Below are 23850 nucleotides of genomic sequence, written 5' to 3'. Positions count from 1 at the left end.
CTACCCTGGGGACAGGGAAAGAAGACTGCACAGATGCTCAAACCTCATTCTTGGTGTGCTAGACATTGTCTTTGTTTCCTCTTTTTAAAAAAATATTTATTTATTTATTATAAAGATGTAGGGTACAATTCAGGGTTAGGTATACAAACAATGATCATGCAGGTGCCCTTGTTGATGAGGTGTGTCTCTCCCTCCCCTGGCGGTTTCCCTCAACTGCCAATCCCACTCTGCCTCCCCTCGGAGTTTCCCACTCCTGCCAATCGCTTTCATATAGTATTATAATTGTTTAAGGTCCACTTATGAGTGAGAGCATGTGGGACTCTGTTCTTTGTTTCTGTGATAGATCACTGAGTGTGATTGACTCCAAATCCATCCAAGTTACTGCAAAGTTCATATATTTGTCCTTCTTTATGGCTGCATAATATTCCATCGTGTATATGTACCACATTTTTTTTATCCAGTCCAGCATCGATGGGCAGCACTGTTGGTTCCATGTTTTTGCTATTGTGAATAGAGCTGCAACAAACATACGTGTGCAGATATCTTTTTAGTAGAATGATTTGAGTTCTTCTGGGTATATTCCCAATAGGGGAATTACTGGATCATACAGAAGGTCAATTTCTAGTTCCTTCAGAAATCGCCACACTGTCTTCCAATAAAAACCTCTGAGCCTCAGTTTCTTCATCTGTGAGGCGAGGATAATAAGCCACCTTACTGGATTGCTTGCATAGTATATGTAGCAGTTAAGCCCTCAGCAGAGTACCTGGCATATAGTTAGTGCTCAATAAATGACAGAGGTATTATTTTAAGACTTATTGGCTTTTCATCAGAGCTTCCATATATTGCTCCTAGCCCTCTATTTGGCTGGCCATGGAAAGGACCCGTGACCTACATGGTGCCCCTGTGTTGGGTAGATCACTGTATTCTGGGTGATGGTTCTGGATGCCACAAGACAGAGTGACAAGTAGGGGTGAAGCACATCTGTCTGCATGGGCTCCTCCTCCTTTGAGGTGGGCTTGTGAACGAGACAAGCCTAAGTCTATAGGGAGAAGCTGTCTTTGCATTCAGCCTTGGCTCTGCAAAGTTGGTTTCACGGGTCCAAACCCAGCAGATGATGCCAGCAGATGCAGAAGCAGAATTCAAACCAATTGAACAACCATCCCCACATAGATCTGAAGTCTGTTTTCTGCCGGTTGTGTTTCTCTCTTTCTTTGGTCACGTCTTTACTTCCTGAGTTTTCCTTTCTCTGACATAAGACACATGAATTGAAATTGAACCAGATGTCCTATATCCAAGCAGAGAAGAGTGAGGGAACTTATTGTTGAATCGCAGAATTGAAAAGATTTGTGCTTTTAAAAAGAAGTTCACTCTTTGGAAGACAGTGTGGCGATTTCTGAACGAACTAGACATTGACCTTCCATATAACCCAGCAATCCCCCTATTGGGAATATGCCCGGAGGAACTCAAATCATTCTACAAAAAAGATCCCTGCACACGTATGTTTGTTGCAGCTCTATTTACAATAGCAAAAACATGGAACCAACCATGTTGCCTATTGAAGCTGGACTGGATAAAGAAAATGTGGTACTTATACAAGATGGAATATTACGCAGCCATAAAGAAGGACAAACATATGGACTTCACAGCCACTTGGATGCATTTAGAGTTGATTATACTGAGTGGTCTCTCACAGAAACAAAGAACAGAGCGCCATAAGTTCTCACTCATCAGTGGGCCTTGAACAATGATCATAATACTGTAAGAAAGGGACTGGCAGTAGTGGGAACTGCCAGGGGAGGGGGGTGGGACTGGCAGGTGAGGGAAACTGCCAGGGGAGGGAGGGGCACACCTCATCAACAGGGTACCTGCATCATCAACGTTTGTATACCTAACGCTGAATTGTACCCCACATCTTTAAAATAAAGAAAAAATAAATAAAAAACAAGTTCTCATCTGCTGGGTTCCACAGAGGTGACTCGGGGGGCTACAATGGCCAAAGTGGGGAGATGAACATGGAATCAGGGCCCCACATATGCTGCCCTCACCTGCTTCAAACTCAGGTATTCCACTTTGCTCTGTTTTATATGTTAGGATTTTTAAAAGTAAAATTCCACTTGCAAATAAGGATTCTTGTACACAGATAAGAAAAAAAAAACGGTTGAAATAACAGAGAATTAGTTAACTCTTCCATAAGATAAATGGAGTTTAGAGGGGTAAAGTGACTTGTTTAAAGTTATACCTTTAAACCAGGCCCGGTGGCTCACGCCTGTAATCCCAGCACTTTGGGAGGCAGAGGTGAGAGGATTGCTTGAGCCCATGGGTTCGAGACCAGCCCGGGCAACTTGGCGAGACCTCGTCTCTACAATGAATCAAAAATTAGCAGGGCATGGTGGCACACACCTGCGATTACAGCTACTTGGAAGGCTGAGGCAGAAGGATCACCGGAGTCCAGCAGGTCGAGGCTGTGGTGGCCGTGAGTGTGCCACTGCATTCCACTAGGCGATGGAGTGAGACTCCGATTCCAAAGTAAATAAATAAATAAATAAATAAGTAAATACACTAAGTTACACCTTTAAAAAAAATGGTAAAAGAAGGACTGGTAATTCGTTCTTGTGATTTTCAGTCCAACACTGCCTCTCAAAAGGTAAGAAAAGGCTGGTTGGATCCATGACATATTTTCTAGGCCACAGCTCTGAACCATTGCAAGGAAATCTTCAAGGAAAGCGAGAGGAAAGTCCGACATTTCGGCTTCTATCACACAGAGGAAACCACATGAAAAAGGAACACATAGAGGGCACATTTTTCCCCCATCCCTCCTTACTTGGAAACTTCCATCATATCGCCAATTAAGTAACACAACTTAGGGTGAGAGGCCTTGGAAACTTCACAGAGATTTGTATGTCATCACCAGAAGTGGGAAGGTACCCTGTAACACACCAGCTTCATGGAAAATTCTCTCAAGGATCACCGTATAAAGAAACTCAAGTGGGTATACTTCTCACTACTGAGGCTTGGAACTGCTTATTTGTAATATCACCCTTGTCTGGTACTCAGCTGTAGTATAAATGGGCAAATCATATCTGCCAGAACAATGCATCTTACTCAGAAGGACCTACTGGAATCCTGTAGTCCCCATCAACTACACTCCATGCCATGCTTTTCCCTTTGCCTGTTTACAAACCTCACCTTAGGGGACCCAAAAAAAGCCCCATAATTACCTTTCAGCGGGCAGGTTCCTAGGAGCACAGGCTTCTTCTACTAGATAAGAGTTCTAGAAATCCATCAGCATCAGTGTACCGGCTAGCATTGTTGTGAGATGCTGTGTTCCATCTCAATGAATTTTTTTTTTGAAATTCCTTCAGTGCACCCACCCATGCACCACCCATGTTGTGTGATTTATGAGCACACTTGCCCACACCACACTGAGTGTTCAGCAGTTTTTGACCCCAAACGGCAAGTCCTCTGTGCACCACCCTCCCTATTCACCCATTTTTGCCCTCAGCACATTTCTCTTTGTTTCCTCGGGTGAAAAAAGTCCTCAAAGGGAAACATTTTGCCAATGTGGAAGAAGTAAAACAAAAAATGGCAGCAGCGCTAAAAAGCATCAAAATGGATGATTTCAAAAACTGTTTTGAGCATCTCAACAGGTGTATCACATCAAATGGACGGTACTTCAAAGGTGACTGAAGTTTCAACATGTAAGAATAAATACACAATTTTCTACAAGCAAATTCTGGGGTTTTGTATTCTATCTGGGTAGTCTCACCTCAAAGTATGATATGTTTCCTCTACAGAAATCTCGATGTCTCGCTTATAAGGTCTCTCTTACCTCAGCATCCTCCAACCTAATCTCATTCATTCTGGTAAACATACCTTCAATTCATATTCAACTAAGTAAAACAGAGTGTTTGACTCTGGGCGTTTCCAGTTCCGAGCAGACTGCGGTTCGTAAGTTTCTCTGGCATTGCCAAGGACAGGAAATCCCCTCTATTGGCAGTGCACGTAAAAGGAATGGGTGTTGAGTGAAGAGAACAGGGTAAAACATCTGCACAGGTAGAAAGAAAAGTGGAAATCTGAATGAAAAAATAAAACTCAGCCTTTCGTGAGCTTTGAGTAATCAGGACTAATAAAATTATCTCATTCTAGTTCATTCTGGCCATGCAGGCATTGCCATGGAACCAAACCTGGGCAGGATTGCTGGTGGAAGCTGAACACATAGTAAGTGTATATCCTCTTTGGTGACAAATTACATTTGTCACAAATTAAATGTGTCAGGATTTTGGTGGAAGCTGGAACATATAGTGAATATATATCTTCTTTAGTGTCAAAATACATGTGTCATGTTTGCGGATTGTTATTGCTAAATCCCCATCTATACTATTCTTTCTTCATTCAGTGCCACTTAACATTATTCTAATTGAGAATGTGAGGGGTTTTTGTTGTTGTTTTTGTAATTTGCTTGTGTTGAAAGACATAAAATACAGACCAAAGGCAATCGTGTTAGCAGGAAGCATTCAATAGAATAGGGTTTTGGTTGTTTCAGTGTTACATGTTAACTGAATTGACATTGTTTATTAGACCTGTTGAACAGATCTATATCACTCTGATTTAGCAAGAGGATATAAGAATCTTTAAAACATAAAATGTATGCATACTACATCTAACTACGTCTCTGTAGTTAAATATAATTGCGGTTTTCCACCAAAGAATTTGTGGGGAACTGAAATGAAAAGAAATAAAGGGTTGGGGAAAAGCATCAAATGGATGGAGAATATGAAATTAATTATCTCAATATCTAAAAAATCTGTTTCTTATAAAAGATCTGTGGAGCTTCAGGATTATTTACATTCCTTTAGAAATGTTCTCACTGTCAGTGGAAGAACATTATGTGAGGAGGTATCTTTGGGCACTTGAACCACGTACTACAGAGTTGGAAGAGGGTCCAAATAACTCATCCTATCTAGTCCTCTGTGTTTAACCAGATCACCTCAACTGCTTGAAATAAAGTTCTTGTCTGCTTTTCAAGATTATTTTTCTTTTCCTTTTTCTCTTCTAAAAGCAAGCAAACAACAAAACAAAAAGCAAATATCTCTTTTTCTCTTTGATTCTTAAAATTTCTTTAAAGAAAACTTTGTTTCAGATGTAACACGTTTCAGACACAGTTTTAGAACTGTTTTGTTCTATTCCGTGTAATATCAATACTAAGAAAAGGATTGATTGAATCATCAGCCATTTACCGAAATTTTCCCAACAGATATTAATTTAGCTTAATATATAGACATATATATAATATTAGCTTATATATGTGTGTGCGCGTGCATGTGTGTGTATGTGTGTGTGTGTGAACTTATAGGGAGATTAATCAGAATAGAAAGCTTTGGAAAAGGAAAATTGCAGAAAACAGTCTGAGTGGTGTTCATCTTGTTGCCATCCAGATGAAAGAGAGTCTTAGTTGCCAGGCCTGAACCACTCAGGTCACATTGAGCAACTTATGTCTATCTTGAGATCAGTGTATCAGGATGTCTTAACTTGAAGCCATTCAACTTGAAACTCGATTGTCCCCTTGCTCTGATTCAGTACTTATCAAGATAATGCCTATAATCATTTGGATTTCCAGGAAACGCTGCCTACAGAGGGAAAACAAATGTTAGCTTGCACAGATCATAAATGACAAATTGGAGTCTGGAAATTCCTTTGGCTGTGAGTTGTGCACAGAAAATAGGTGATACAAATCCTGCATTCTAGCTGTAACAGGTGGTCCCAAGGTGCCCCACCTGGACTGGACCACATGCAAATGCTTATTAGGGAACCAAACACGCAACTCTACACGGCCACCTGGTCTCTTTCAGTGAGTATACCTCAAAGGCGCTCACAAGGAGCTATGTTTAACCCAATTATTGAGGACAGAGGTGTATCTCAACCTTAGAAGGACTGAGTCCTCCCAGCGATTGGGATTTTCTATCTACAAATCCACCAGACAGTGACTGCAAAGAAGGGTCCAGATTAATTTTTGATACACGTGGCTGTATGCCTGAAAGAGACCCAGAGTCTATGAATTGTTTTTATTTTTAAGATTTTACAGTTTTTTGGTTTTTACACATTTTTAAATTAAATTTTTATACTTTTAACATTTTATTTTTAATTTTAAACCTCTCTTGTGATGGGCAGAGGAGAGGGTGTTAGTTGAAGGAATATTTGCCATTAATAAAGGTGGATTGGTTGGGAATTTCTGAATGGATCTGATTCAGTTCCCTGACAAACAGGTGCTGATTTACTTCTGCACATGTTTTCTGTTTGAACATATGGTCACACTTTGATGGGGTTTTTTTTGGCCTTTACTTATTTATTTTTATTTATATCCTGTCAGCATTCACTATCTCCAGGGAATATTGATGGTGTATTCAACGGAGAGCGAGGGAATGGCTGGAGATAGACATGTTTAATTAAGTTAAAAATTCTCCAGCACATGCCTGTGTAAGGGGGAACCTGGTAATGTAGGCTGTTTCTTCCTTAAACAAATCTGGGGCAAATTTAAATCTGTTTCTACTCAGGGCCAGTATTTTGTAGTTGTTTCTTTTCTGCTTACTGTACTGGGGTTGATGTCAAGGGATGAGAGGAAAACCCAAGAAAGAAGGGAAAAGAAAAAGACTACACACACAAGTGAGAATGCATGATATATTCATACATTCGCACTACATAAAGCCTTAGATATATCAAACATGGCTGGTGAATTAACAGGTTTATCAATGCCTCTTTGCATCAAATCATTACATGGTCTTTATACACTATAAAGTTTATTGATGCAAAAAGTTATTGTAATACTTGATTTCTCGAGAGCCAACCACACTTGTCATCAGGGATAAATTCGACCTGTTCATACTGTTACCCTCTGAAACGCTTGTTACTTGAGTCTGATAGATGGCTGTGGGGGGTTGCCCGGATGCCATCAGCAAGAGGTTCTTGAGCCCCAGCTGTCCCATAGGTAGCTGTTAGGGTCTGCCGATGACACAGCTGAATCCCTCCTCAGGGAGTGGCCTGACTCTCATGACTGGTTCTGGGCCCTCCACAAGATAAGACAGTTACAAACCACTGTTGTACCTCTCCCCACACTAGCTGCCTACCTCTTGGCTTCTTACAGGTGTCTTCCTGAAAGCCCTCTCAGCAAACCCTGGGCATGCCTGTCTCTACTCACAGTCTTTCCAGGGAACCCAGCCTAGGACAGAATCCTAGGTGCATTTTATTTGCTAGCATTTTAGTTACACTCTTTGTTATGTATGTCTTTAAGTGAGATGAGTCTAGCATATTCTTTTTTTTTTTGAGTTGTCGCCCAGGCTGGAGTACAGTGGCATGTTCACAGTCATGGCCACCACAGCCTTGACCTGCTGGGCTCCGGCGATCCTCCCGCCTCAGCCTTCCAAGTAGCTGGAACAACAGGTGTGCACTACCACGCCCGGCTAATTTTTGATTTATTGTAGAGACGAGGTCTCACCAAGTTGCCCAGGCGAGTCTCGAACCCGCGGGCTCAGTCAATTCACTCACCTCAGCCTCCCAAGGCATGGAATTACAGGCTGAGCCACTGAGCCGGCTTTAGCATATTCTTTTGATGTCCTATCAGGCTTTGGAATTAAAATTAAACTGGCTTCATAAAACAAATAAAGGGAATCCTCTCCCCCCCCACCCCCCCCCACAGTCTGGAAATGTTTAAATAACATCGGAATCATCTGTTCTTTAAAGATTAAACCCATCTGGTCTTTGTGCCTTTTTTCATGATAGATTCTTAATCACTGGTCAGTGATTGGCAATTTAAGTAATTTATATTTTGTTAGGAAATCATTCTCTTCCTATGTGTTTTCAAATCTGTAGCCATAGAACTGCAAGCAGTAATCTCTTCTTATTCTTTTAATTACGCCTAAATCTGTGGTTTTGTCTCCCTATTTCTAATCTTGTGTAGTTTTGCAAGTGCCTGTTCATGTGTGTTTGCCATGTGATTCTCTCTTTAATCAGTTTTAAAAACAACATTGGATTTATTCATCCTTTCTGCTTTATTTTGGCTGTTTTTGTTTTCTTTTAGTTTCTCTCATTGTCCAGTTCCTAATTTCTGGTGATGAGCACTAAGTTTCTTTGGGTTTTTTTCCCTCTTTTTCCTTTAATAATAAAGACATTTTAGATGATAAGTTCACTTCATAGCTTTCACTGCTTCACTTTATTGCTTTCTCAATAGTTGGTAATTTCATTTTTTATTTCTTTTCCATTTATGAATTTGCCTAACAAAAGTTAAAACTTTTATTTATTGCAGTATGGTTTAAGAAAGACAACATTAAAAACATATCCTTTTCTTTGTTTTCTTCTTGGCAACTTCTATTTGTCAAGCTTTTCTTTTTAGACAAATACATGATTGATTTGTAAATATTTCTTGAATCAATGGAAGAAAATGTTATCTTTTTTACTATGGCGTAAAAGGAATTTAAGGTTCTACGTATATCTACTAAATGAAATTTACTGTTGGAGTTCTCTGTAAAAACTCTAATTCTTTCTCCAACTGTATTTTTATCAAGCTCTCCTTGCATTTCTAATAATTTTTTGCCTTACAGGCATACTTTGGAGATATTATGGGTTCCATTCCAGACCACCTCAATAAAGAAAATCACAATAGGAAGTCACACAAATATTTGAATTTCCCAGTGCATATAAAAATTATGCTCACACTATTCTGTAGTCTACTAAATGTGCAACACATTATATCTAAAGAAAACAATGAACATACCTTAATTTAAAAATATTTTATTGCTAAAAAATGCTAGCAATCATCTGAGCCTTCAGCAAATGGAGTGACTCACCTCCATGTTGATGGCTGCTGATTGATCAGGGTGGTGGTTGCTGGAGTTTGAGTGGCTGTGCAATTTCTTAAAATATGACAACAATGAAGTTTGCCACATCGACTGTTCCTTTCATGAACGATTCTCTATTGCATGCAATGCTGTTTGATAGTATTTTATCCACAGTAGACCTTTCAAAATTTGAATCAATTTTCTCAAAACTTCTGCTGTTTGATCAACCAAGTTCATGTAATATTCTTTTTTTTTTTTTTTTTTTGAGTTGGCGTCTCACTCTGTTGCCCAGGTTGGAGTACAGTGGCACGCTCATGGCCACTGCAGCCTCGACTTGCCGGACTCAGGCGATCCTTCCTCCTCAGCCTTCCAAGTAGCTGGAGCCACAGGCACATACCACCATGCCTGGCTAATTTTTTTTTGACTTATTGTAAAGATGAGGTCTTGCCAAGTTGCCCAGGCTGGTCAGGCAATCCTCTCGCCTCTGCCTTCCAAAGTGCTGGGATTATAGTCGTGAGCCACCATGCCCAGCTTCATGTAATATTCCCAATCCTTTGTTGTCATTTCAACAGTGTTCATAGTATCTTCATCAGGAGTGAATTCCATCTCAAGAAACCACTTTCTTTGCTCACCCATAGGAAGAAACTCTTCATCCATTCAAGTTTGACCATGAGATGGCAGCAATTCTGGCATATCTTCAGGCTCCACTTCTGATTCTAATTCTCTTGCTATTTCTACCACATCTTCGGTGGCTTTCTCCACGCAAACCTTGAACCCTCCAAGTCATCCATGAGTTCCAAACTCAAATTGATGATGATTTTTTTGACCTCCTCCCATAAATCATGACTATTCCTAATGGCATGTGCTGAATTCATTCCAGGAGACAGTCAATGTACTTTGCTGAGATCCGGCAGAAAAAGTGCCATCTGTAGCAGTTCTAACCTTATGAAATGTATTTCTTAGATAATAAGACTTGAAGGTCAAAATTACTCCTTGACCTGAGGACTGTAGGATGGATGTTACATCAGCAGACATGAAAACAACATTAATCTCCATATACAACTCCATTAGAGCTCTTGAGTACCCAGATGGCTTGTCAATGAGTAGCAATGTTTTGAAAACAGTTTTGTTTTCTGAGCAGTGGGTCTCAACAGTGGGCTTAAAATATTCAGTAAATCATGCTGTGAACAGATGTGCTGTCATCCACGCTTTGTTGTTGCACTGATGAATCACAGGAAAAGTAGATTTGGCATAATTCTTAAGGACCCTAGGATTTTTCTAATGGTAAATGAGCATTGCCTTCATTTTTTCTTTTTTTTTTGACCGTGTCTCACTCTGTCACCCAAGCTGGAGCACAGTGATGTGATCATAGCTCACTGTAACTTAAACTCCTGGGCTCAAGCAATTCTCCCACCTTGGCCTCCCTATTAGCTGGATCTATGGGTACACACCTCCAAGCCTGAATAATTTTTTTTTTGTTTTAGAGACAGGGTTTAACTAGGCTGGTCTTAGACTCCTGGTCTTAAGTCGTCCTCCCATCTCGACTTCCCAAAGTGCTGGGATTACAGACATGAGCCAGTGTGCCCAGTGTGGCTTCAAGTTGAAGTCACCAGCAGCATTAACCTCTAAAGAGAGTTAGCCTGTCCTTTGAAACTTTAAGGCCAGGCATTACCTTCTCTCCTCTGGCTTTGAAAGTCCTAGATGGCGTCTTGTTCCAAGAGAAGGTTCATTTCTTTACGCCAAAAATCTGTTGTTTCAGTGTAACCTAAATCAGTGAGATCCCAGCCAGATCTTCTGGGGAACTTGCTGCAGCTTTGACATCAGTACTTGTCGCTTCACATTGCACTTTTATGTCACGGAGATGGCTTTTCTTTAAACCTTATGAACCAGCCTCTGCTAGTTTCCAAATTTTCTTCTGCAGCTTCCTCGACTCTCTGAGGCTTCACGGAATTGAAGAGAATTAGGGCTTTGCTTTGGGTTAGGCTTTAGCTTAAGGAAAGGTTGTGGCTGGTTTGATCTTCCATCAAAACCACTAACACTTTCTTCCATATCATCAATAAGGCTGTTTCACTTCCTTGTCATTCGTGTGTTCACGGGAGTAGCACTTTTAATTTCCTTCAGTAACTTTTGCCTTCACAGCTTGAATGTCTGGTCCAAGAGGCCTGGCTTTCAGCCTATCTTGGCTCTCGACATACCTTTCTCACTAGCCCTAATCATTTCTCGCTTTTGATTTAAAGTGAGAGATGGGCGACTCTTCCTTTCCCTTCAACACTTAGAGACCATTGTAGGGTTATTAACTAAACTATTTCAATATGGTTGTATCTCAGAAAAGGCCTGAAGAGAGGGAGAGAGACAAAGGAAGTTCCAGTCAGTGGAACAGTCAGAATACACACATTTATTGATGAAGCCTGCTGTCTACGTAAGACATGCTGGAGGCATTGTTCAAGGTGCCCAAAACAATAACAATAGTAACCTCAAAGATGACTGGCCACAGATCAGCATAACAGAAATAACACTAATGAAAAAGTTTGAAATACTGCAAGAATTTCCAAAATATGACACTGAGACATGAAGTGAGTGTATGCTGTTGAAAAGATGGCGTCAACAGATTTGATCAACACAGACTTGGCACAAACCTTCAATCTGTGAAAAACACAGTATCCGTGAAGCATGATACACTGAAGGACAATAAAATGAGGTGTGCCTGCATGCTTTTGCTGCCCTGTGATATCAGGCTGACTTTTCACTGAAGTTTTGGGTCTGATCATGGAGAAACTTCACATCACTAAGTTAGGCGTTTTAATGCGTTCTGGTTCCACTTGTCATCCCACACTTGGACATTCTTCCTTGTCCGTTCTCTGAAGGAACAGCTTCTGCGAGGCTATTCCAGGCCCTTCTTTTGTTCCACTTGTATTTGCTTTGTCTCTCTTTGCTTACTGCTGACCTCTGCCTCCTCAAAATCTTATTCTCTTTAGCTGGTTAACCACTGTTGTGTCCTTTTCTCCTTCCCACCCATGCTTAGACTCCTTCATTTTTCCTGCTTTGTCTTCTGCCCAGGTAATTTTCCTGCACACCCAAACCCAGTAGTCATACTGAACCTTTACTGATTGCATGATGTCTTTCTTTCTAATCAAGTGACTTCAACCCGAGACCAACCTTGTCTGATAGGAATATCATCACTCTTGCTTTCTTTTCACTTGCTTAATATTTTTGTCAACCCCTTCATTTTTGTTCCAAAGACATTTGCATTCCTTGTTTTAAAAGCAAATGGCAAAGAGCTCATTGACTAGCTTTACTTTTTTAGACCTAAGCTTAACATTTCATCATTCAACAATTGTCAAGACTTACTAAGTTGCCAGCATTCATGTGCAACTAGAAAACATCCTTAATTTATGTATTACCATTGATGAATTAATGTGCTTCACTCCTGGTGATGTCGACTTCACAGCAGGTTTATGCTGCTTGGCTCACATTTCAGACACAATGGGGAAACTTGTTCACGCTGGTGTCATGTACAATCTTATTCAACCACTACTAAAGAGTCAAGGCTCACCTTGGTGTCTGTTTGATAAAAGAACAAAGTGCATACAGAGATTTACACTTTATTTATTTATGTATTTATTTATGTATTTATTTATTTGAGTTGGAGTCTCACTCTGTCACCCAGACTGCAGACTGGAGTGCAGTAGCACGCTCCCAGCCACCGTAGCCTCGACCTGCTGGGCTCCGGCGATCCTTCTGCCTCAGCTTTCCAAGTAGCTGGAACTAGAGGCATGCGCTACCACGCCCAGCTAATTTTGATTTACTGTAGAGATGAGGTCTCGCCAAGTTGCCCAGGCAGGTCTCGAACCCACGGGCTCAGGCAATTCACTCACCTCGGCCTCCCAAGGCGCGGGATTACAGGCTGAGCCACTGAGCCCGGCTACACAACTTTAACGACAAATAAAAATTCTATTATTTGGTCCCAACAATAAACTCAGAAGTCTTTGACAAATAAGGACTCCGATGAGTTGTTTATAAATACTTTAGATTAGGAACAAGTATACTAAAAGTCAAGTTCATTTGAAATCTTCCAAAAAGATGTTGCTAATACTCCTCAAAGGATGCTTGCTATAGTTTAACCCTTCCGTTAACGCATGCCTTGAATTGCTTGTTACCCAAGCATGGCCGCTGTTCCTTATCATTTATCATTAAGGACTTTTAATTGGCCATCTTCTTCAACTTCTACTCTTTCTTGACCATTCTAGACATTTCTCTTAGCACTGATTTTAACTATTTTAGTAGGCATAGATATAGATTTGAAGTTACCCATCCACTACCATCAAATGACGTGGAGGAGAATGACGTGAGGTCCCCATGACCTAGAACTCCAAAAGAAGTAAATCCTCTACCAAAAGATGGAAATCTACTGAGGGTGGAGAAAAACGACCCCTATCCTTGGCTTCTGCTTCCTTGGGAACCCCTCCGATACCTAAAAAAGTCCTCAAATGGTTCTCCAAGGAAGACAAATGACAAAGGGTTACATCCACCAAAAGATGCCCAAAGACATCAGCTGGGTTATGGGATGTGAAGCCAAACTCAGCCTGTCCAGAGAACTTCCACCCCCCCCACCATTGAATCCCTCTTTGTCACAGATGTCTTTTTTTTTTTTTAGCATCTGGCAACACCTCACAGGCCTCAGCTGCTTGTTTGAATTTTCTCTCTGCTTCTTTATTCCCAGGATTTCTATTTGGGTGCCACTTCAGTGCTAGTTTCTGGCTGCGCCTTTTTAATCCTCGGGAGAATTATATCTCTGTATGTTTTAGCAGATGGTTGGAACAGGCCAGCAGACGTGGGGGCAGGGTGCCCAGGTCCCCTCTGGCTCTGTGTGACCCCTCGAGCATCATCTTGTCTCCTTTCTCCAACACCAAGCAGGAGGTGCAAGCCTGGTGGTGCGCCCACATCCTGTCTCTTCATTCTTGACCTTTCTTTACCACTCTGGTCTAAATTGTTTACAGTTGGGTTTATATAGTTTCCTGTTCTTTTATTTATTTATCACTCTTATTTTTGAGCCGGGGTCTCACTGTCACCCAGGCTGGAGTGCAGTGGCAGGACCACGACTCACCACAGCCTCGACCTCCTGGGCTCAAGTGACCCTTCCACCTCAACCTCCTGAGTAGCTGGGACCACAGGTGTATGCCACCACTCCCAGCTAATTTTTAAAATTTTTTTTGTAGAGATGAGGTTTCGCTATGTTGCCTAGGCTGGTCTCCAACTCCTGGGCTCAAGCAATCCTCTTGCCTCGGCTCCCAAATTGCTGAGATTACAAGCGTGAGCCAGAGCTCCCAGCCTTATATTTTAACAAATTTGACGATCTCTGACTTTTAGTGGAAGAAACCAGCCCATCCTTTAATGTAATAATTGATAGATTCATTTTGTCTTTTCTGTCTTACTCTCTGTCTACTTTTTTACAAGGCTTTTCCTCCTGTTCCCTGTTCTATTTTTGCAGATTGAATTAACTTGCTATTCCCACCACTTTCCCCCTCTTGATGTGAATGTTTGAGCCTACTTTTCCGTTACATTTGTTTAATTAACTAATTCCAAAGTACTATCTTTTCTTTGCTGGTGCTGTCATTTTTCATGTAGATAACTTGCAGTTTCTGCCTGGAAATGTGTACCATTGGCTTTTATTCTGAGGCTTCAAGAATTTCCCTGGATGGGCATTGGTGTGTGTCCTGGCCTTGCCAGCCCTACCTACTGCAATTTCATTTAGTCTGCAGACTTGGGTCTTTCTTCAGCTCCCAGAAATTTCCTTCTGTTATCAGTTTAATAATTTCTTTCTTGGCCAGGCTCTGTGGCTCAGCCTGTAATCTCAGTACTTTGGGAGGCTGAGGTGAGTGGATTGCCTGAGTCTGCGGGTTCGAGACCAGCCCGGGCAACTTGGTGAGACCTCATCTCTACAATAAATCAAAAATTAGCTGGGCATGGTAGCGCATGCCTGTGGTTCTGGCTACTTGGAAGGCTGAGGCAGAAGGATCGCCGGAGCTTACCAGGTCGACACTGGGGTGGCCGTGAGCATGCACCTGCACTGCAGCAACGGAGTGAGACTCCAACTCAAAATAATAATAATAATTTATTTCTAAGGAATTTCTACTACATGTTATGCCTATCAAGTCTATTCTCAAGTCCACTTCTCTGTCCTCTCATGATTTCACATGTCTGTGCTTTCAGCTATTTCTTCTATGTTTTTTAAAAGTCATTCTTTTTGGCCTTGATAATTACCATTCTCTCCTGAAATTCATGGGCTAAACTGTTTCATAGGGCATTTTTTTTTTTTTGGTATTTAAAATAAACTTTATTTCAGAACAGTTTTAGGGTTACAGAAAAATTGCAAAGATAATATACGAGTTCCCATATATTCCCACACCCAGTTTCACCTGTTATTAACATCTGACTTTAGTATAGTACATTTGTTACAATTAAGCAACCAATATTGATACAGTACCTAAAGTTGGCCCTCTATAGCAGGGGTTCCCCAACCCCCGGGCTGTGGACTGGTACCAGTCAACTTGTTAGGAACTGGTCCACATGGCAGGAGGTGAGCCGAGGGCAAGCAGAGCTCTCTGCTGTCCGATCATCAGCGGTATTAGATTCTCTTTTTTTTATTTGCAAATGTTCTTAGAAAGCATTTGCATTTTATTAGGGAGGAGGGCAAATTTGTCTTTATACCATCAGGACAACTTTATATCAATGTTCTTTCAAGCTAAGGACCACAACCTACAGAACTTAGCACATAGAAGCCACATAATACTCCGTGAACAAATAAATGAAGATACCTTTGCCGTTTTCAAAGGAATAATAGACTGTCCTGTGTTAGTCTCTCCTGTTAACCTTCTGTTTTTCTTAGAAGGGTTTCTTTAGTTCCTCTCGCTATCCTGGCTTTGGCGCTAAATGTCTCACATTTCAGGTAACTCTTCAGTTCAAGGAAAAGCAGGATAGTTGGCCTCTCTAGACATGTATCCTACATGAAGCCCCCATTTGGCCCCCTCCTCTTGTACCCTTGGTTGGGCTTCCTTTCACAGAATTTAAGGAAGAATGGGAGAAATCTGTTACACAGTGATGGATGGATACAGGGATTTGGGCAGAAGGAGACTCATAGCATTTGGATGGAAAGAGAGTCTTGAAGAGTTGGCTTTAGATTCTCATAGGAGCACAAACCTTAATGTGGACTGAGCATGGGAGGGATCTAGGTTGCCATTCCTTATGAAAATCTAAGGATTCTCTGTCCATGGAAAAATTGTCTTCCACGAAGGTGGTCCCTGATGCCACAAAGGTTGGGGACTGTTGCTCCATCAGGATCTCAGCTTTTGACCCAATTTCATTTTTCTGTCCCAGCATCTCACTCAGGAGGCCACATCTCATTTAATCATCATGCCTTCATAGGGAAATTACGGCCTGCCTTAGCTTCAGAAAACGTTTGCGTCTGCATGTGTTAACATGTGTGTTTCATCTGCATTTTCTTGAACACCTCTGCCCACCTCTTTCTTTGACAGCCATTCTGTTTCACCAGGGATGTTATGTTTGTCCTGACTGGTCTTCCTCTCCCCAGCTCGTGGGTCCCTAGCTGGATTTTGACATCATTGACAAGTTCTGGACTGGTGGATGGAGCACCCCACTCATGGCAGTAAAGTGAGCAATGGACAGCGGCAACACACTACAGTGGCAGGTTGGTAGCTGGTACAGTGCTTGTCTCTAGACGAGCTACCAAAAGAAGCCTCCAGGCTCCCAAACTTTTCTTCCAGCCTCTGGAAAGGGAGAACTTAGCACAGCTACTTAGCCATTTCTTGTTTCGGGGGGGTTGGGGAACCATTTGGCTTTGTGTGGGGCATATACAACCTTTTCTGGTAAGCAGTTCCCTGGGGGCCAAGTTCTTTCAAGTCATCCTCTTCCTGGCAGTCTGATGCAGCCCTCAAGTTCTGATCCAACCCCATGGGAAGGCTCCCTCCTGGCTGCCCCAGAGCCCAAGGCCAGGTTAACTCCCACTTCTATACTGGGTTAAACTGCTGTTTGGTTCAGGACAGACTTGTAACCTGGGGTTTCGGGTAAAGAGATTGGTAGCAGCAGTCATTTCTAGAGTCTTCTGTTAGCACAAAAGACATAAATTTTAGCAGAGTAAAACGGGGAAATGTTTTGTTCCAATCTGTTTCCTTCTTATCCCATGGCCTGGTGGTTTTATCCCACTTTTGTACTGACCTCTCTGCAACATATGCTAATGATGTTTTATTTTCTTGAACCATCAGTGGCCTCCAAGAGAGCTAGTCTGATAGCCTAATATTGCCATTGGCAATGGTTCAACTACTTTAAATAAAAATCATTCTTGGTAATTGGCTTCCAGCACTTGATTGGCTTATATCAAAATAACTTTAAATCACTGATCATTATGTTTAATTTTCTGGGATAATAGTTTGCACACAGTTCCTCTTGGAAGTTTCTCCAAGAAGTTAAATTGCTTAAAATTAGACATGACATATGCCAGATAGATAGATAGGTAATAGATATAGATATATTGATGTTACCAAATTAAGCCAAAAACAACAACTAGGGCATTTGGTTAAATTTGAGCTTTAAACAATGAAGACATTTTTTAATCTTTGAATTTTGCATTTTCTGAATTACACTTTGGTATTATCTCATGGGCCAGCGTGGAAGAAAAAAGTGAGGAAAACTCATGAATACTTTAGATTATTTTTTTCTTTATTAAAATAATTTTATTTCTGGTATACACAAAGAACCTATCAATCCATTTACTGAAAGGCAATTTTAAGCTATACTACCATCGAGGCAATACAGTTCTGTGAGTTTTGCCAAATAGAGTATGCAACTACCCCCCACACTAGTCAAGACACAGTTGAGTTCCGCCACTCCAAAATATTTCCTCCTGCTGCCCGTGTCGTGAGCTACTCCCTGCAACTCCACCCCAGGCAGCAATTGATTTTTGTCCCTTTGTGCATTTTCTAGAATTTTATATAAACAGATTCATATACCATGTTCTCTTTATTTGCCTGCCTTCTTTCACTCAGCATAATGATTTTGAAATTCATGAGTGGCTGTCTTTATCACTAGTCCATGCCTTTTTATTGTGGCGTGGTTTTCCATTGTATGGATGCACCACTCGTGGTTATCCGCTCATCGGTTGACAGACATTTGAGTTGTTTGCAGTTGGAGATGCTTACAAATAAAGTTGCTATCAATTTCATATTTTTTCTTTTGGAATAAACATCCAAGTGTGGGATGGCTTAACTCTTTTTTTTTTTGAGTTGGAGTCTCACTCTGTCACCCAGGCTAGAGTGCAGTGGCATACTCACGGTCACCCCAGCATCGACCTGCTGGGCTCCAGCAATCCTTCCACTTCATCCTTCCAAGTAGCCAGAACTACAGCCGCGCACTACCACGCCCAGCTAATTTTTTGATTTACTGTAGAGATGAGGTCTTGTCCAGTTGCCTGGGCTGGTCTCAAATCCACAGGCTCAGGCAATCCTCTTGCCTCGGCCTCCCAAAGTGCTGGGATTACAGGCGGAGCCACCGAACCCAGCCTGTGCTTAACTCTTAAAGAAACTGCCAACAGTTTCCAAAGTGTATTAGTTTATATTCCCACCAGCAGCTGTACCACATTCTAATTAGTACTTAGTATGTCAGTCTTTTACATTCTAACCATTGTGGTAGGTTTATAATGATATCATGTTGTGGTTTGAATTTGCATTTCCCTAATGACTAATGGTACTGAGCATTTTCCTTTTTTTTAAATTAAATTAAATTTATTTGTTTGTTTGAGTTGGAGTCTCACTCTGTCACCCAGGCTAGAGTGCAGTGGCATGCTCACGACCATCCCAGCATCGACCTGCTGGGCTCTGGTGATCCTTCCGCCTCAGCCTTCCAAGGAGTCAGAACTACAGGCATGCACTATCACACCCTGCTGATTTTTTGATTTATTGAAGAGACGAGGTCTCACCATGTTGCCCAGGTTGGTCTCGAACCCGCAGGCTCAGGCAATCCTCTCGCCTTGGCCTCTTAAAGTGCTGGGATTACAGGATTGAGCCACCACACCCAGACCTTTTGAAAATATTAAGACCAATTTTAAAAATGTATAATATTGATGAGGTCTCACTATGTTGCCCAGGTTGGTCTTGAACTCCTGGCTTTGAACAATCCTCCTGCCTCTGCCTCCCAAAGTGCTGGGATTACAGGAATGAACCACCACAACCAGCCAAGCATTTTTTCATGTGCTTATCTGCCATCTTCTTTGGTGAAGTACTTGTTTCAATCTTGTGTGTGTTCTCCTCAAACCCTACCTCCAGCCTTTTAACCTGGGTTGTTTTCTCATTATTGAGTTTTGATAGTTTGATAGTTCATTGTGTATATAAATGCTTTACTTGGTATACAATTTGCAAATATTTTCTCTCAGTCTATGGCTTGTCTCTTCATTCTCTTGGCAGTGGTTTTTGAAGAGGAGTATTTAATTTTTGTGAAGTCCAAGTTATCAGTTTGTTCTTCTATGGATCATGCTTTTTGATCATTTAGACCTATGTTACATATTGAGTTCATGTTTGATATGGTGCAAGGAATGGATCAGTGTTCATTTTTTGCATATGTATATTCAATTGTTTCATCACCATTTATAGAACAGACTATACTTTCTCTACTTGACTGCCTTTACACCTTGGTTGAAAATCAGTTGTCCTGTTCACAATAGCAAAAACATGGAACCAACCATGCTGCCCATCGAAAATAGACTGGATTAAAAAAAAGTGGTACATATTCATGATGGAATATCATGCAGCCATAAAGAAGGACAAAATTATGAATTTCACAGCAACTTGGATGGATTTAAAGTCTGTACTACTCAGTGATCTATCACAGAAACAAAGAACTGAGTACCACACTTTCTCACTCATAAGTGGATCCTGAACATTTATCATAATACTATAAGAAAGGGATTGGCAGGAGTGGGAAACTTCCAGGGGAGACACACTTCATCAGTAAGGGTACCTGATCTCAAACCAGACGAAGTGGGGACCAAAGTGAGGCCCAAACTTTACCTGTACAATGACCATTTGTATACCTAACACAGAACTGTACCCCACATCTTTAAAATAAAAATTAAAAAAAAGAAAATCAGTTGTCCATCCATGTGTGAGGCTACTTTTGGATTCTCTACTCTTGTTTCAGTGATCTCTCTGTTTTGGTGCCAAAACTACATTGTCTTGCTTAACGTAGCTGAGTAAGACAGAATCAGACAGTAATCGACCTCCAACTTTGTTTTTGTCAGTTTGTCTTGGCTACTGTAGGTCCTTTGCATTTCCATGTTAGTTTTAGAATCAGCTTGTCAGTATCCACAAAAGACTTGCTGAGATTTTGGTTGAGTTTATTGAGGTTGGGTGTGGTAGTTCAAGCCTGTCATCCCAGCCCTTTGGGAGGCCGAGGAGAGAGGATTGCCTGAGCCCAAGGGTGTGACACCAGCCCGGACAACATGGTGAGACCACGTCTCTACAATAAAAAAAAAAATTAGGCAGGCATGTAGCATGTACCTGTAGTTCCAGTTACTTGGAAGGCTGAGGTAGAAGGATCTCCTGGGTCCAGCAGGTCAAGGTGGTGGTGGCCGTGAGCGTGCCACTGCACTCAAGTCTGAGTGACAGAGTAAGACTCCAGCTAAAAAAAAAAAGTTTATTAAATCTACAGGTCAATTTGCAAGATAAGTATTAATTGTTGATGATGACGATTGCAATTGTGCCTCCTAACGAATGCCCAGTGGTTCCACTGAATCACGAGAAGCACTACTGTCAGTGTTCGCTACCTGTTAAATGCATCTGTGTACCTGACATCAACAAAAAAAGTAAACATATACTGTTTTTTGCTCTTTCAGTCAAAATAACATACCATTGACTATGAAAAAAAAATCTCCTCCTAAGATGATCATCCTACCTCCACACAGCTGTGTTAGAAATTTGTGAACAAATTTTGATACTTGTCCACAAAGATTGACACTTGTCACAGAGGGGACAAAGATTGACACTTGTTGTCACAGAGGAGACTAGTAATTCCAAGTGAGAACACCACCACAAAATACACAGAGTTGGGAGGAGACACTGAAAAAGAGTCGACAAGAAATTTGATGTGGGCCATTGTGGATGTAAGAGCTAATCTGGGAAGGTATCATGTAGCTTTGAAAAGATTGCAAATGCTTTCATAGTTTGCTACTTGAGTGACATGTTTTGCTGTGACAAGAACTTAGGGTGAATGCTCCTTCCCTTTGAGACTGAGACGTCACACTTTAGGGGACCCCATATGCCAGCTACTGATCTCAACTGTTGGACTTCAAAATACATGTAAACCCAAGAGTTTGATAAACACTTGAAGACTTTAGGCTACAGCCGGACTCCTCCACCACTACTTCTTTGAAGACTGAGAGCTCAGGTTCACCCCCTGTTGTCTTTGGAGCTAATTTCTAAAGTCTTGCCAGTCACACCCACACTGCCCTCTAGCATTATGGGAGCTCACATGTCTTCATGGGTCTCCACTGTGTTGGTCAAGCCAGCTTCTCTCAAGAATCACTTGTGAGACAGAAGTGAACCTCATCAAATTGAAAAACTTTTGCACAGACAAAGAAACCATCAAGAATTCAAGGAGACCACCCACAGAATGAGAAAAAATATTTGCTAACTGTGTATCTGACAAAGGCCTAACATCTACAATCTCCAAGGAACTCAAAAGAGCCAAAAGGAAAAAAACAAACAACCCTACTCAAAAATGGGCAGAGGACATGAATAGACACGTCTCCAAAGAAGACAGAGAAGCAGCCAATGGATACATGAAAAAATGCGCAGCCTTACTAATCATCAGGGAAATGCAAATTAAAACCACACTGAGATGTTACATTCCCCGAGTAAGGATGACCATCAACAATAAATCAGAAAACAATCCGTGTGGGTGTGGAGGAAAGGGAACACTTCTGCACTGTTGCTGGGAGTGTAAACTAGTCCAACCTCTATGGAAAATAGCGTGGTGATATCTAAAGGAACTAGAAATTGACCTTCCATTCATCCAGCAATCCCCTTTCTGGGAATATACCTGGAGGGACACCAACTGTTTTACAAAAAGGACACCTGCACACACATGTTTATTGCTCCACTATTCACAATAGCAAAAACACAGAACCAACCATGCTGCCCAACGAAAATAGACTGGATAAAGAAAATGTGGTACACATACATGATGGAGGATTACGCAGCCATAAAGCAAAACAAAATCATGGACTTTGCAGCAAACTGGATGGAATTGGAGACCCTCATTCTTAGCGATCTATCACAGAAACGAAGAACCCAATACCACCTGTTCTCACTCAGAAGTTGGACCTGAACATTAATTACAATAGCACAAGGAAGAGATAGGGGGTTGCAGGACACTGCCAGGGAAGGTGGGGGGGTGAGGACATGTAACGACACAAAGGGGTATCTGATCCTAACCCAGAGAAGTGTGGGCCAGTTAGAGACCCAAACTTCACCTGCACATACGTTACTTATGTACCCAATCCTGACTTGTACCCCCCACATCTTTATAATAAAATAAATTGTACATGTATATATATAAATCACTCGTGTAAAGGTACACCACAGACTTTAATTAGACCTTGCTTTGCACAGAGGCTTGCTTCCATCCTAATTGAGCAACTAGACTTTGACAATTTTGGAGCTCACTTACCATGAGGTTAATGTACTTTGTCTATCGAGCTTATCCCTGTGAGATTTGCTCTTGTGATTCTCCTCCTCTTTAAGCAGAACCAAAGAAAAAAGTGGTTGTGACATGGCAATGCACCACGTGATCTGTGAAATCATTCTTTGGCCATATTACTTTGGCCACACAAGACAGGATGACTTTTGAAAAGGTTCAGGACTTCGGCAGTGAAACAAAATGGAAAGACAGGCGATGTTGCGTTGTAAGAAATAGAGACATGCCCACATCGGAAGGGAAGAAGTGTAGTTTGGTGGCACCTTATTTCTAAGCTTTATAGGAAGTGTCGGAGACATAGTTGCCACTCAGTATCGGTTTTCTCTTCCTTCCATGATAATGAACTTCCAGCCAGGCGTGTGACGCCTTAACTGATGACTGCATTCCCCGGACCTCGTACGTAGGTGTGGCTAGTTGATGGAGTTCTTGTTAGTGAAAATAAAGGATTGTGTCCTTAAAGAGAGGGGTGAGGGTTCCTTCCTCCCCTTCATCCTGTGCCTTGATTGTCAAAGTAGCAGCAAGCTATCTCGTACCATGGGATGGAACAAGATAGAAAGATCCTCAGACCTGATCCCTTGGGACAACAGTACCAGCTGAAAAATGTTTAATCCTAGACTATTAAGTGAAGAGAAACACATTTCTTTTTTGGTAAAATGGGAGAAGAGGCATGCAAATTTATTAACATGCAAGGGCACAGGGGTCACACAAAGTATGAACATCTGGGAAGTATGTTTCCGGTGTGTATGAGCCGTGTTAATTTGGGTCTCTGCTACAGCTGCTGCAAAACAAATACAAGGCAGGATGTCTGCTCATTGGGAAGCTGGTGAAAAGGTTCTGTTTCAAGGTTTCTATATTTTAAAAGCTTGAAATATTTGTATTTTGACCCAACGTTCCCCCATAGAGTCACAAATATAAAAATGATACCATTAATTTAGTGCCTACCTCTGAGAGTCAGATGACCAAGAATATTCTCCTCATTTTGTGGTGAGGGAATATATCTCCAAGGAAGTGTGGTGAAATTAATAAAATATGGACTTTTTTATTAGTTATAAAGACCTGGCTCTGGATAGTGGCCCTGCTACTTAGTGATTGTGGAGCGTCAAGGACGTTTCTTTACTTCCCTTAACTTTGCTTTTCTATCCTGTGAAATGCCTACCTCCTAACCTTACTGTGAAGTTTAAATAATATCTAAAGTTCTAGTTCCCAAGACACAACTTTAATGATATGTCCACCCTGGTCAGGATACAGAGACTGCCCACTC

The 23850-nt window shown here is 41.4% G+C and overlaps 1 pseudogene; it reads right to left on the bottom strand.

Annotated features, from left to right (window-relative positions):
- Positions 1 to 1090: 1090 nt before the first annotated feature.
- On the bottom strand, positions 1091 to 16947 carry LOC103254764 (annotated as a pseudogene).
- Between the last annotated feature and the right edge of the window lie 6903 nt (positions 16948 to 23850).

This window comes from Carlito syrichta, unplaced genomic scaffold (genome assembly GCF_000164805.1).
Source record: "Carlito syrichta isolate Samal-C Ts95f unplaced genomic scaffold, Tarsius_syrichta-2.0.1 Scaffold287488, whole genome shotgun sequence".
Taxonomy (NCBI): Eukaryota; Metazoa; Chordata; class Mammalia; order Primates; family Tarsiidae; genus Carlito; species Carlito syrichta.
This window is presented reverse-complemented; position numbering and strand designations above follow the sequence as displayed.